Source organism: Bos mutus, chromosome 4 (assembly GCF_027580195.1).
Source record: "Bos mutus isolate GX-2022 chromosome 4, NWIPB_WYAK_1.1, whole genome shotgun sequence".
Taxonomy (NCBI): domain Eukaryota; kingdom Metazoa; phylum Chordata; class Mammalia; order Artiodactyla; family Bovidae; genus Bos; species Bos mutus.
In genome coordinates, this window is record NC_091620.1 from 4,191,916 (window position 1) to 4,205,559 (window position 13,644).

The 13,644-nt window shown below is 46.0% G+C and overlaps 1 non-coding gene across 1 annotated transcript; it reads right to left on the bottom strand.

The window, feature by feature from the left end:
* Nucleotides 1–7,206: 7,206 nt before the first annotated feature.
* LOC138987690 (U6 spliceosomal RNA) lies at nucleotides 7,207–7,313 on the bottom strand. Its single transcript, XR_011464072.1, has one exon. It is a non-coding gene; the product is annotated as a U6 spliceosomal RNA (small nuclear RNA).
* Nucleotides 7,314–13,644: the final 6,331 nt, after the last annotated feature.

A 13,644-nucleotide genomic window follows, 5' to 3' on the forward strand; every position in this document is an offset into this window, starting at 1 on the left:
GCCATACGATTATCTAGACTTAGTCAATAGTATACTGACTATGTATCCTTTCAGTGATAAGAGGGATACACTACTATGGATAAAATAAATAAGCTGTGAGGATGTTTCGTACAGCACAGGGGATATTTTATAATAATGGCAAATGGAATATAATCTTTAAAAATTGTGAATCACTGTGTTGTAGATCTGAAACATAAAATATTGTAAATAACTATACCTCAATAAAAAACAAATAGAAGTCTCATGAGAGAAAAAGAAATATGGACCCTGACCCATAACTTGCATCATAATAAAAATGAACTCAAAATGGATCAGAGACTTAAATGGAAGACCTAAAATCATAAAACATCTATCTAGAAGAAAACACAGAAGAAAATCTTTGCAGCTTTGGCTAGGCAAAGATTATGTAAAACCCCAAAACCATAACCATAAAAGGGAAATGACTGATAAACTGGACTTCATCAGACTTTAAAACCTATGCTTTTTGAAAGATACTAATGATTATGAAAAAACAAGCCACTGACTTGGGAGGAAATATTTTTAAAACACACATGTGATAGAAATTTGCTTTCATGACATGAAAAGAGTTCTCAAAACTCAATAATGAGAAACAAACCACCCAAACGTAAAACAGGGAAATAGTCTGAATGAAGATACACGGGCGGCACTCAAGCATGGGACAAGAGTTCAGTGCCCTAAGTCAGAGTAGGGGGTTCAGACAGACCAGAACGAAACACCACGGCACATTCATGGGAATGGTTAAAGCTTTAACCATTTGCCCTGCGGATGTGATTGCAGAATGGCATGGTTGCTTTGGAAGCCTGCTTGGCAGTGTCTTACAAGTAGATGTATATTCCTCATATTATCCAGAAATGTCACTCCTATTTATTCAAGGAAAGTGAAGCTTATGTTCACTCAAAAACCTGTTTGCGAATGTTGACAGTGCTTTATTTCTAATCACCCACCACTGAAAACAACTCAGATAAGCTGTGGGATGCATAAGCAGCCAGGCCCATCTTTCCAGTGGAATCCTGCCCACAATGGTCCTTTCAGCTGTGCATGAGACTCTCCCTGCAGTGTGCGATGAGACTTAGGAGGCTACTCATTGCATGATGCCATTCTGTGCATGAGACTCTCCCTGCAGTGTGCGATGAGACCCAGGAGGCTACTCATTGCATGATGCCATGCATGTGACTCCTTTCACATAACATTCTGGAATGTTATGGACCTGGGACCTTTGTCAACAAAAGTCCATATAGTCAAAGCTATGGCTTTTCCAGTAGTCATGTACAGATGTGGGAGTTGGGTCACAAAGAAGGCTGAGCACCGAAGAATTGATGTTTTCAAACTGTGGTGCTGGAGAAGACTCTTGAGACTTCCCTTAGACTGTAAGCAGATCAAATGAATCAATCCTAAAGGAAATCAACCCTGAATATTCATTGGACGGACTGATGCTGAAGATGAAGCTCCAGTACGTTGGCCATTTGATGCGAAGAGTCAATCTATTGGAAAAGACCCTGATGCTGGGAAAGATAGAAGGCAAAAGGAGAAGGGGACAGCAGAGGATGAGAGGGTTGGATAGCTTCACCAACTTAATGGACATGAATTTGAGCAAACTTCAGGAGGTAGTGGAGGACAGGGGCACCTGACGTGCTGCCATCCATGGGGCTGCAGAGTCCGACACAACTTATTGACTGAAAAACAACAACTAGAAAGGGCAAAATAAAATGTAAAAAGCACATCAGTTGTTTCCAAGGACTGTGGTTGGGAAAGGCATGACTGAAAAAGAACAGGAAGGAATTTGGGGAGATTTTAACTACTCTATATCTGACTGAGGTGGTGGTTAGGTAATTCTATGCGTTTGTAAGAACTCAGAGACTTGTACACTAAAAGCAGTGAATTTTGCTCTTTATTCTTATGAATAAACTTTCATCATTTGGGTGAAGATGACAGGTTCTGGACACGGATAGTGCTGATGGTTGCATAACAATACGAATGTACTTAATGCTACTGTACATTTGAAAATGCTTACAATGGAAAATTATGTTTTGTATATTTTACCACTATAAAAACAAGATTTCATAATTGCTAATTTCATTAATTTTTTAATATTCTATTTTACCTTTTGGCAATAGCGATTGTACTGTCAACTGAAAAAAGTGCATAACATGAGAGTTGTGTGTTAAGTTTTACTTGGGGCAGAACGAGGACTCTGGCCTGGGAGACAGCACCTCAGAGAGCTCCAAGCAGCTGCTCCACGGAGGCGGGCGGAGGCCAGTATATGCGTGATTTGGGCGACGGGAGAGCCCACAGGGAAGCACAGATGTTTTGCAAGAAGTCTCTGCTGGTCATAAGCAGCAGATGTCACCAGGACGCATTTTAGCGCTTTTCTAGACACGAGGAGATGCAAGAACTGGATTCATAAAACCTCCTGAAAGTATCTAAATATCCAAAGACCTGTTCGGCCTGTTTTTCCCAGAGTACAGAACACCTCATTCCTGATCTCCACTCTGAACTCCTTTCAAGGAGTGTTGAAGGTCAGCAGCTGCAGCGGCTCACGATTTAACCCAGCCACCAATTTGTATTGGTAGTACTTAAAGCACATTCATCTCTGTCGTATTACTGATCCCCATCTCACTAAAGCCCACTGAGCTTCAAATGTTCAGTCACTAAGTCATGTCCGACTCTTTGTGACGCTATGAACTGCCGCACGCCAGGCTTCTCTGTCCTTCACTATCCCTCAGAGTTTGCTCAAACTCATGTCCAATGAGTGGGTGATTCTATCCAGCCATCTCACCCTCTGTCATCCCCTTCTCCCCCCGCCTTCAATCTCTCCCAACATCAGGGTCTTTTCCAGTGAGTCAGCTCTTTGCATCAGGTAGCCAAAGTATTGGAGCTTCAGTTTCAGCTTCAGTCCTTCCAATGACGATTCAGGGTTGATTTCCTTCAGGACTGACAGGTTTGGTTTGGCTTGGAATGACCCCCTTTAACTTAGAAGACAGGTCCGGTAAGCAGTCTGATGAGGTGAGGCACGCTGCCTGCAGGTGGCGCCCTTCCCCTCCCAGCTATCCGCCCCCATCTGGCCGGTTCATCTCCAGAAAGCTGAAGTGCTCCTTGCTTTTCCTTTGCTGAGTGACAGCAAGGGTATTTCCTGAAGCTATGCATGGATTTTTGGAAAGAGGGACAGTTTGATCACTAATTAATTTTATTCAGTAGCTGGAGCAGAGATTTGAGTCAATAAGATTCAAAACTCACATATCAAATGCCTCGGTTTCCTTAACTTTCTGTGACACAGAAAACAAAACTTTCACGAAATAGCTATTTAGCTAGGTTCAGCACTCGCTGATGGTTTGCATTCTGTTCTATACTAAAGGACCGGTTACATTTTTCAAGTACTGCTCATGACCCACTAAGCCGACTTCGTCACCCACTGCTAAGAAGTGAGCATGCTTTGAAAAACACCCCTAGTGAGCTTGGCTACCCATCCTTTGCACGCATGCCAAGTTGCTTCAGTCGTGTCTAACTCTTCGTAAGCCCATGGACTGTAGCCCACCAGACTCCTCTGTCCATGGGATTCTCCAGGGAAGAATTCTGGAGTGAGTTGTCATGCCCTCCTCCAGAGGATCTTCCTGACCCAGAGATCAAACCCTCATCTCTTGGGTCTCCTGCGTTGCAGGTAGATTTTTTTTGTTCCACGCAGATTCTTTACTACTAGAGCCACCTGGGAAGTCCACGCTTTAGTCTCATTAACAACTTTTGTAGGGGAAAGACTGAAGGTCTTTTAACTATGTGTGTGAACTGAATATTTCTTAAAAGTTAAAAACTGTATTAAAAAAAAAAAAGTCCTTACCTCTTAGACCCTCATTTCCTATCCCTGTGACTAGCACCAAGGCTGCTTCAACCACAGGACCATGTCACTGGTCCTCACACCTCCATGCACCATCCTGCCTCAGGGCCTTCGCACCGGCTCTTCCTTCCGCCTGAAGCATCTTCCCCCAGATGTCCCCTGACTAGGCCCTCTCCTCCTCCAAGCCTCGGCCGCAGTGTCGCAGGGCCTTTGCACTGGCTCTTCCTTCTGCCTGAAGTATCTTCCTCCAGATGTCCCGTGACAGGGCCTCGCCTCCTCCAAGCCTGCACAGGGCCTTTGCACTGGCTCTTCCTTCTGCCTGAAGTATCTTCCTCCAGATGTCCCGTGACTAGGCCCTCGCCTCCTCCAAGCCTCGGCCGCAGTGTCGCAGGGCCTTTGCACTGGCTCTTCCTTCTGCCTGAAGTATCTTCCTCCAGATGTCCCGTGACTAGGCCCTCACCTCCTCCAAGCCTCGGCCGCAGTGTCGCCTCAGTGAGGCCCTCCCTGATTACTGGTTGAGAGCTGCAGCCACACCTCAGTCAGGCTTGCCCTGCTCTTCACGTCCCATCATGTCACCCTCACTATTTAGTACATTTATGTGTTGCTTATTGTCTGTTTATCCAAGTTAGACCATAACTCCAGAAGGGCTGGGGTCTTTCTGTCTCTTCACAAACGCCTGGAATAAAGCAGCATCTGGAAGATACTCAGCGGGTGCTGACAGAGTTTCTTGAGTATTCTCTACAGATTAGAATGGGCAGGTAGACGCTTCACATCGTATCTAGTCGATGAAGAGAAGCCAGGCACGTGGCTCTGCTCCCACCCGTGCCCCCGACCCCCAGGCTCAGGCCGACAGGATGCTTCTCAGAGGGCGGGCCTGGAGCAGAACCACTCATCACACTCACCAAAAAGGCAGGTTCCAGGGCTCACCCCAGACCCGCTGACGTAGAGTGTCTAAGGGCCGGGGCCAGGAGTTTGTGCTGTAGATAAGCCCCAGCCCCCACTAACTAGCTGTTTGGACTTTGCGGTTACCAGCACGCCATCTGACTAACCCCGACTGTGCGCGTGCTGCTGGCAATGCTGAGTCACGATGGCAACCGAAGTGGTGGCCATGGCGGAGGAGTAATCAGGCTGCAGGCTGGTTAATATGCGCCCAATGCCGAGCACCACCTAACGCAGTAACTCATTTACTCCTCTCCACAGCCCCAGAGACCAGCATGTTATCACTCACCCTAAAGGCGAGAAAGGGGGCAGAGAGCAGGGACAGTTTGTTTAAGGCCATGGGCCAGTCCAAGTGAAGCCCTGTGTACTGATCTGGTTTCCTGGGTGTACTATTTCACTGAGTACAATTTGATTCCAACTGCTACTTCTTTAAAATAAAAATAATGTGGAGAGAGGAAGAGAGGGTGAGATGTCTGGAAAGAGTAACATGGAAACTCACATTACCATATGTAACATAGATAGCCAACGAGAATTTGCTGTCTGGCTCAGGAAACTCAAACAGGGGCTCTGTATCAACCTAGAGGGGTGGGATGGGGAGGGGATGGGAGGGAGGTTCAAAACGGAGGGGATATGTGTATACCTGTGGCTGATTCATGTTTAGGTTTGACAGAAAACAAAATTCTGTAAAGCAATCATCTTTCAATTAAAAAATAAATTAATTTTTAAAAAATAAAGAAAAAAGGGAAAAACAAATAATCGTATTTTTTGCAAAAAAAAAAAAAAAATCTACAACGAGGTCAAATAAAATTGAGAAGGAACTATTCAAAGAAGGCCAGTGCTTGTAAACTCCCGTGAGCCCACAAGAGGTGGCCTGGATCTCCTGTCCTCCCTTGTCCGAGATGTGCAGGAGGGTGGGAAGGTGGCCCCCCATGCTCTCTGGCCTGGGGAGCAGCCCTGCCGCCAGGCTGCCTGGGCCCTTGGTAGATTCTTTACCAGCTGAGCCACCAGGGAAGCCCAAGAATAGTGGAGTGGGTAGCCTATCCCTGCTCCAGCAGAACTTCCCCATCCAGGAATCGAACCAGGGTCTCCTGCATTGCAGGTGGATTCTTCACCAAGTGGGCTGTCAGGGAAGCCCTGGGAGACTGCAGGTCGCTTCAGTTCCCGCTACCAGCTGAGCTGACACCTGGGCTTCAAGTCTGAACAGACTTTTCCTGGACATCCCCGCCCGTCTTCACACCTCAGGGCCACCTGGGGGCCCAGACCAGCATTGGCTCACCCCCGAGGCGCAGCTATTCTAAACTCCCTGAGGGCAAGCTCTCCACGTGGGGTGATGGAGGAGTGCCCCCTGAGGCGGTGTGGGCTTCCTGCCTCCCTCCGCTCACCAGACCCCAGCCCTGGGGCCTTGGACTTCCCTGAGGGACACTTTCAGAGTGCTTAGGGCAGCCGCAGTAACCGTCTCCCTTCATCCTTCCTTTGAAGACTTTGTATCCATGCTCACGGTTTTACATTTCAGCAGGGCTCACGGCCTGTGGGCTGAGAGCTGTGTGAACTGCATGGAATCGTGAAATTGCATATCCAGGTCGGGCAGAGAGTGAGGACGTCCGTGGCACTGACTAGCACCCATCTGTTTCTATCATTCCACAGGAGAACTTCAAAGATAAAGGGATTTCTTCTGGAGCATTTACTCCCCTGTTTGGAGCAACCACATGTTAATGGTCCAGCCAGCAAACTGCCAACTGCAGCTTTCCCATCTCAGAGCATCCTCTGTGCTCCAACACGACCCGACAGGGACAACGATCGAGGTGAGTGTCCAGCGAAAACAGCCGAAGGAGCGGACCCCAGGCCGTCACCTACCCAAGGGGTAGGTGTCAGCGCTGCTGACAAGCCCCAGATGCTAAATAACACAGAGTGCCAGCCCACGAGAAAGAGGGAAATGGTGTGTGTGTGTCTATATGTGGAGATCCTTTTATCTGAGAACTAAGAATAAAGAAACATGCAAGTTGTCTGTTGCAAAGTAGAAACCCAGAAAAGGGAAGTCAGAGACCATTGCAGAGGATGATGAGTATGGGGTGCAAAAGATGGGGGATATGGAGGGGTGTCAGGGATGGAAAGCGATACTCTGCTGATTATGCCCTTAGCAGGCTTGGGGTTAGAACCAAGTTAATGTCACATCAATCAGTAAGAATGGAGGGAGACTTCCCATGAGATGCGAACAAACAAGAGAACCAAAAGGTGTGTTCCAAACAAATAACAAAGCAACACAGAAGAGGTGGGACAAGGAAAGAACTAAGACTAGCGTTCTCTGGCTCACCTCGCTATCTTTTTTTTTTTTTTAATTTTATTTTATTTTTAAACTTTACATAATTGTATTAGTTTTGCCAAATATCAAAATGAATCCATCACAGGTATACATGTGCTCCAAAAATATGGAACGCTTCACGAATTTGCGTGTCATCCTTGCACAGGGGCCATGCTAATCTTCTCTGTATCGTTCCAATTTTAGTATATGTGCTGCCGAAGCGAGCACTCGCTATCTTAACAGAGTGGACTGCTATGATAAAGTACCGCCCGACTGGGCAGCTTGAAGAAAACATTTATTTCTCTGGGTTCTGGAGGCTGGATGTCCAAGATCAAAATCTGGCCGCACAGGTTCTTGACGAGGACCCTCTTCTGGCGGTCAGACGGCCGCCTTCTTGCCGCATGCTCACGTGGCAGAGGGTACGTGGCCTGAGCTCCAGTATCCTGAGAATGCTGACCTGTCGTGAGGGATCCATGCTCACGACCTTACCTAAACCCAATCGGCCCTCAAAGTCTCGTCTCCTAACATCACCACGATGCTGGGTAGGGTTTCAACACAGGGACTCAGGGGTGGGCGTGACGTACTCTGAAGCTCAAGGCGAGAGGACACGGGGTACAACCTGAAGGGTTTTCAAATGGCCAAGTCTGTGACAATTCGAGCAGGATGAGTCAGGATAATAATAGATTATGATCCATGGAATAGAATATGATTTCTTGAGTCTGTCCTGACATAAATAAATAAATAAAGAGCCAGTAGTGAAAGCCCTTCCTTACAGCAGTGTCACAAGGGATAAATGTAGAATGTGGAGTTAGAAAAGCATCCTTTAGCACCCAATGTCTTCAAAATGAATTCACCCAAGAAGAATCGATGAACAGGCAAGGTTTGAATAGAGACGGTACACGTCCATAGTCCCGGAGTAGCCCCCTCCAGGCAGCTGTCAACTACAGAGGGGAGAACCAGTGGAGAAGCCTGGAGGACGCCTCTAGGGGTGGACCAGCTGGGCAGTTTCCTGAGGCGTCAGTCTACATGGGACACACATATCAAAAAAACCCTCTAGAAATGTAGAGGTGGGCAAAAGTTACGTTTGCTGGAATCCCGCTGAAGAAGAGTACTGTTTGCGGCTAGAAATACACTCCAAGCCACTCCCTCCCTAATCCCAAAGACTGGCAAAGGCAGCCCCTGACGGGGAGGGGTGGGGAAGGGTAGGGTGGGGGTTTGGGGGAGAAGAGTAGCTTCAGTTCAGTTCAGTTCAGTCGTTCAGTCGTGTCTGACTCTTCGAGACCCCATGGACCACACACAGCACGCCAGGCCTCCCTGTCCATCACCAACTCCCGGAGTCTACTCAGACTCAGCTCCACTGAGTCGGTGATGCCATCCAGCCATCTCCTCTTAGGGCTGCTCCAAACCCCAGTCGAGAAGCTGAGTGGTCGCTCTCAGATCTCCATCATAAAGACCTCAGTTCCTTCTCTCAATACATTATTTTTAAGCATTAAAAACAAATTGGGTCACACCTACTGTCCAGCACAAGGAACCATATACCATATCTTGCAATACCCTATAATGGTATTCTTGGGTATTCCCTATAACGGACAAGAACCTGAAAAAGAATATTTGTGTATGTATAATGAATCGCTTTGCTGTACGGCTGAAACTAACACAACATTGTAAACTATATTTTAAAATGGTTTAAAAATAATAATACATTTTTAGAAAATAAGTGAGGAAACTAAAAACAACTGGTTCGCAGAAGCAAGGAATGAGGACGTTGTCCCCATCTGTTCCTGCATGAAAACCACCCCTCCCAAACCCCTCATCCGCCATCCTCAGGGATTTCTGCAAAGCTTGGCTCCCCCTCCCTGGCCGCCCCGTTTGGGTTGGAGTGTCCTGTTCCCATAGAGCTCTGCACACCACCCCTCAAACTTCTGATTCCTTATTTCCTCATCTGTCTTCTATTTGTCTATCTCCACGTGAACACAAGTTTCCACTCCACTTCCCACTTAGCACCTATGCAGGTGCGCCTATTTCACACCTAGTCACACAACACGTGCTCAGCACGTATGTAGGTGCACACTCTGCTGGTGGAAAAATATTTGGACCTTAATTTTTTTGATCATTTTTCCCCAGAGAAAAAGCTAAATGCCCTCTTTTGGGATTACTTTTTAGTTGGAAGAACACTGAACAGATCTTTAGTTTAAAAAATAAGCTGGAAGAATCCGACAAAACTCAAACCAACCTAGAGAATGTTCTTAGGCAGTTCTGATTCAATAAAACCTCTTTTTTGACCCGTTACATCACAAATTAGCCTTAAAAACCAGCATTTGGGTGAAAAATCAGCAGCTGACTTCATTCTGTTTCTATATTTAACTCAAAAAACAATTTCTAGTAGAACATTACCCTGATTTTCAAGTGTTAAAAATTTCAGACTAGTAAATCTGAGACTTTTGATATTTATGATGTCAAATGTTTACAAGTAAAACAGCTCAATGGAAAATAAAATATCGCAAGAAGAAAGTAGTCAGAGAATTCAGAAGATTATATATCATACAAGTGGGAAAAAAGCCTGATTTATTATGATGTGATCGTTCAGATATTCAATACATTTCAGAGACTGAAGTCTGCAACACGCCCAGCACAAAACACATGGAATTCCACTGTGACTGTGCAGCCTGTGCCCCGTCCCCCGCCCAGAATATCTGCCACGCGTGTGCATGTCTTTATACCCTGGCTTTATAGGAAAGTCTTCTCTATATACACATTTTAGTCTTTTTTTGTCCAACTCTCTGATCTGAGGTCTTTCCATTTTGGCATGTCTAGCGGTGGTTAACCACTTTCACTTCATGAGTATATCACAATCTATTCATGCATTCTTTTTAAAAAATGTGCATTTCACAGAGAACTATAGTCAATATCTTGTAATCACCTATGCTGCTGCTGCTGCTGCTAAGTCGCTTCAGTCGTGTCCGACTCTGTGGGACCCCATAGATGGCAGGCCACCAGGCTCCCCCGTCCCTGGGATTCTCCAGGCAAGAACACTGGAGTGGGTTGCCATTTCCTTCTCCAATGCATGAAAGTGAAAAGTGAAAGTGAAGTCACTCGGTTGTGTCCAACTCTTTGCGACCGCATGGACTGCAGCCTACCAGGCTCCTCCATCCATGGGATTTTCCAGGCAAGAGTACTGGAGTGGGGTGCCATTGCCTTCTCTGAGTAATCACCTATAATGGAAAATACTTTCAAAAATAGCATATGTGGATATGTATGACTGAATCTCCTTGCTGTGCACCTGTCACAGGATAAGCCAACCATACGTCAATAAAACGTATATATTAAGAAAAAACATGCATTTGACCCTGTGCTTGTTTGGGTTTTTATTCTTTTGGGAGTTCTGTTGGTTTTTGCTATAATCAGCAATGCTGCAAGCACGTTCTGGTTTTTTTTTTTTTTGGTGGATTCTTTTTTTTTTTTCTAATTTTATTTTATTTTTAAACTTTACATAATTGTATTAGTTTTGCCAAATATCAAAATGAATCCGCCACAGACGTTCTGGTTCTTAATGCACATGTGTGAACATCTCTTTCGGGTGTGTACCAGCGGGAATATTGCTGAGTAGAAGTGCATATTCTTTTCTTCACTAATTAATAACTTTACCAGATACTGTCAAATCGTTCTAAAGAGCGGTTGTTCTACTTCATTCTTCCATCAGCACCACCAGCACTTGGTACTGTTTACGTTCTGAATCTCTACCGATCTGGTGGGTGTGAGCTGGCTTCAGTGCGTATGCCTCCTGCACAGTCAGGCTCCCCAGCTTCTTGTATTGTCATCAGCTATTTCAGCATTCTCATCTGTCATCTGTGCGTTTATGTGCTCAGCCGCTCAGTCATGTCCGACTGACTCCTTGCAACCCCAGGGACTGTAGCCCGCTAGGCTCCTCTGTCCATGGAATTCTCCAGGCAAGAATACTGGAGTGGGTTGCCAAGCCCTCTTGCAGGGTATATTCCCAACCCAGGAATCGAACCCAGGTCAGCCTTTGCCCATTTTTCTAATGGGCTATTGGTTTTTATTATTATTACCAATTAGTGTGTATGTATTCTGGGTACTAAAACTTTGTTAGTCATACACAAGTATTTTTTTCCTAGTTTATTTTTCCTAGTGTCTTTTCACATTTAAGTGACATTTTTAGATAATGAAGCAGTTTCAAATTTTAATGAGCTCTAGTTTACCAATCTCTAGCTGCTTTTGTTTTTATTGTTTTAATTCTTTTTCAAAAAAAATCATTTACCCACTGAATTAATATAATTCTATGAGACAAACATTTATCAAAGCATTATTTTTTTTCCTTCTAATTTCCAATGTAGTTCAATAAGAGAGATTTATTAGTGGCTTTTAGGGCTTCCCCGGTGGCTCAGACAGTAAAGAATTCGCCTGCAAAGCAGGAGACCTGCATTTGATCCCTGGGTTGGGAAGTTCCCCTGGAGAAGGGAGTGTCAATCCACTCTAGTATTCCTGCCTGGAGAAGTCCATGGACAGGGAGCCTGGGGGGCTACAGTCCACGGGGTGGCAAAGAGTGGGACACAACTGAGCAGCTAACACTTTCACTTACACTCTTTGCCGATGGATGCACTTCGGTCATCTCCACAGTCAGTCCTATAATGTTCTAAATGTCAACACTCTTTCTAGCAGCAAAACCTTTTTATAGGCATTTTTCAGTTCAAACAAGATATCTTATATATGAATGATTATTGTAAAAAAAAATCTTTGAAGTGCTTAGGGACCTAATTCAATACTGAGAGCTTGAAAATTAACAATAGCTTAGTGTATGCTCTTAGATACAGTGACAGCATAAACCAGGACCTGTTGCCCTGGATCCAGACAGGCTGCTGTTCCCTGAAGGTCTCTCCCTCCCCCGCTACTGGCACTGCTTTCTGTTGCTTCACATCGATTTCTCCCTGGTCTGTTTAGCCTTGTTTAAAACTCCTTCTGGCCAGAGGAAGCGTAAACTGCTCTTCCCTCCCAGCGCTTAAGTGTTGTAGCTTATAAATGGCAGGTGGTGAACGAAAAATTGAACAAACATTTGGGGTACGCCATTAGGACAGGATTGTTTAGGCTTTATATAGCTGGTAAATGTTTATCTATGGTGCACAAAGCAGCGATCTACATTCCTTTCATTTTCTGCTGATGAAGATTCCTTCCTTTGCATTGCATACTATATTAGCCTGACTTTGAAGTGGCGAGTAGTTATTTTTGGACTCTGTCATTCCTGCCTCTTCCTTCACATCTGAGCCCAAGGCTCAGAAGGACACAGTCACTGGCATCTCTCAGGCCACCTTGTTCCAACCTCGCTGTGTGGAAGGATGAATGCCCCCAGGTTAAGTGCCCACCCCTGGGGGCAGTATGGAAGACAGAGGGCGTGGGAGACAGTGCTAGTGGCTTCTGTTCTCTGCTGCTGCTGCTGCTGCTGCTGCTAAGTCGCTTCAGTCGTGTCCTACTCTGTGCGACCCCACAGATGGCAGCCCACCAGGCTCCCCCATCCCTGGGATTCTCCAGGTAAGAACAGTGGAGTGGGTTGCCATTTCCTTCTCCAATGCATGAAAGTGAAAAGTGAAAGGGAAGTCACTCAGTTGTGTCCAACTCTTCGCGACCGCATGGACTGCAGCCTACCAGGCTCCTCCGTCCATGGGCTTTTCCAGGCAAGAGTGCTGGAGTGGGGTGCCATTACCTTGGAACGGGCCTAGTGTTCCGCCCTTTTTAAGCCCTTTGCAGGACACTGACCCTTCCTTCCATTTCAGAAGCTACAGGAATTTTGTGGCACATTTTTTGTGCTCCTGGTACAGCTCTCAATGCCCTTTGTGCATAAAGGAGGAAATGAAGGTCCGGACATGTGCCTGCCGCCAGGTTCAGTTCAGTTCAGTCGCTCAGTTGTGTCTGACTCTTTGCGACCCCATGAATCGCAGCACGCCAGGCCTCCCTGTCCATCACCAACTCCCGGAGTTCACTCAGACTCACGTCCATCGAGTCAGTGATGCCATCCAGCCATCCCATCCTCTGTCGTCCCCTTCTCCTCCTGCCACCAATCCCTCCCAGCATTAGAGTCTTTTCCAATGAGTCAACTCTTCGCATGAGGTGGCCAAAGTACTGGAGTTTCAGCTTTAGTGTCATTCCTTCCAAAGAAATCCCAGGGCTGATCTCCCTCAGAATGGGCTGGTTGGGTCTCCTTGCAGTCCAAGGGACTCTCAAGAGTCTTCTCCAACACCACAGTTCAAAAGCATCAATTCTTCGGCGCTCAGCCTTCTTCACAGTCCAACTCTCACATCCATACACGACCACAGGAAAAACCATAGCCTTGACTAGACGGACCTTTGTTGGCAAAGTAATGTCTCTGCTTTTGAATATGCTGTCTAGGTTGGTCATAATTTTTCTTGCAAGGAGCAAGTGTCTTTTAATTTCATGGCTGCATTCACCATCTGCAGTGATTTTGGAGCCCCCAAAAATAAAGTCTGACACTGTTTCCACTGTCTCCCCATCTATTTGCCATGAAGTGATGGGACCAGATGCCATGATCTTC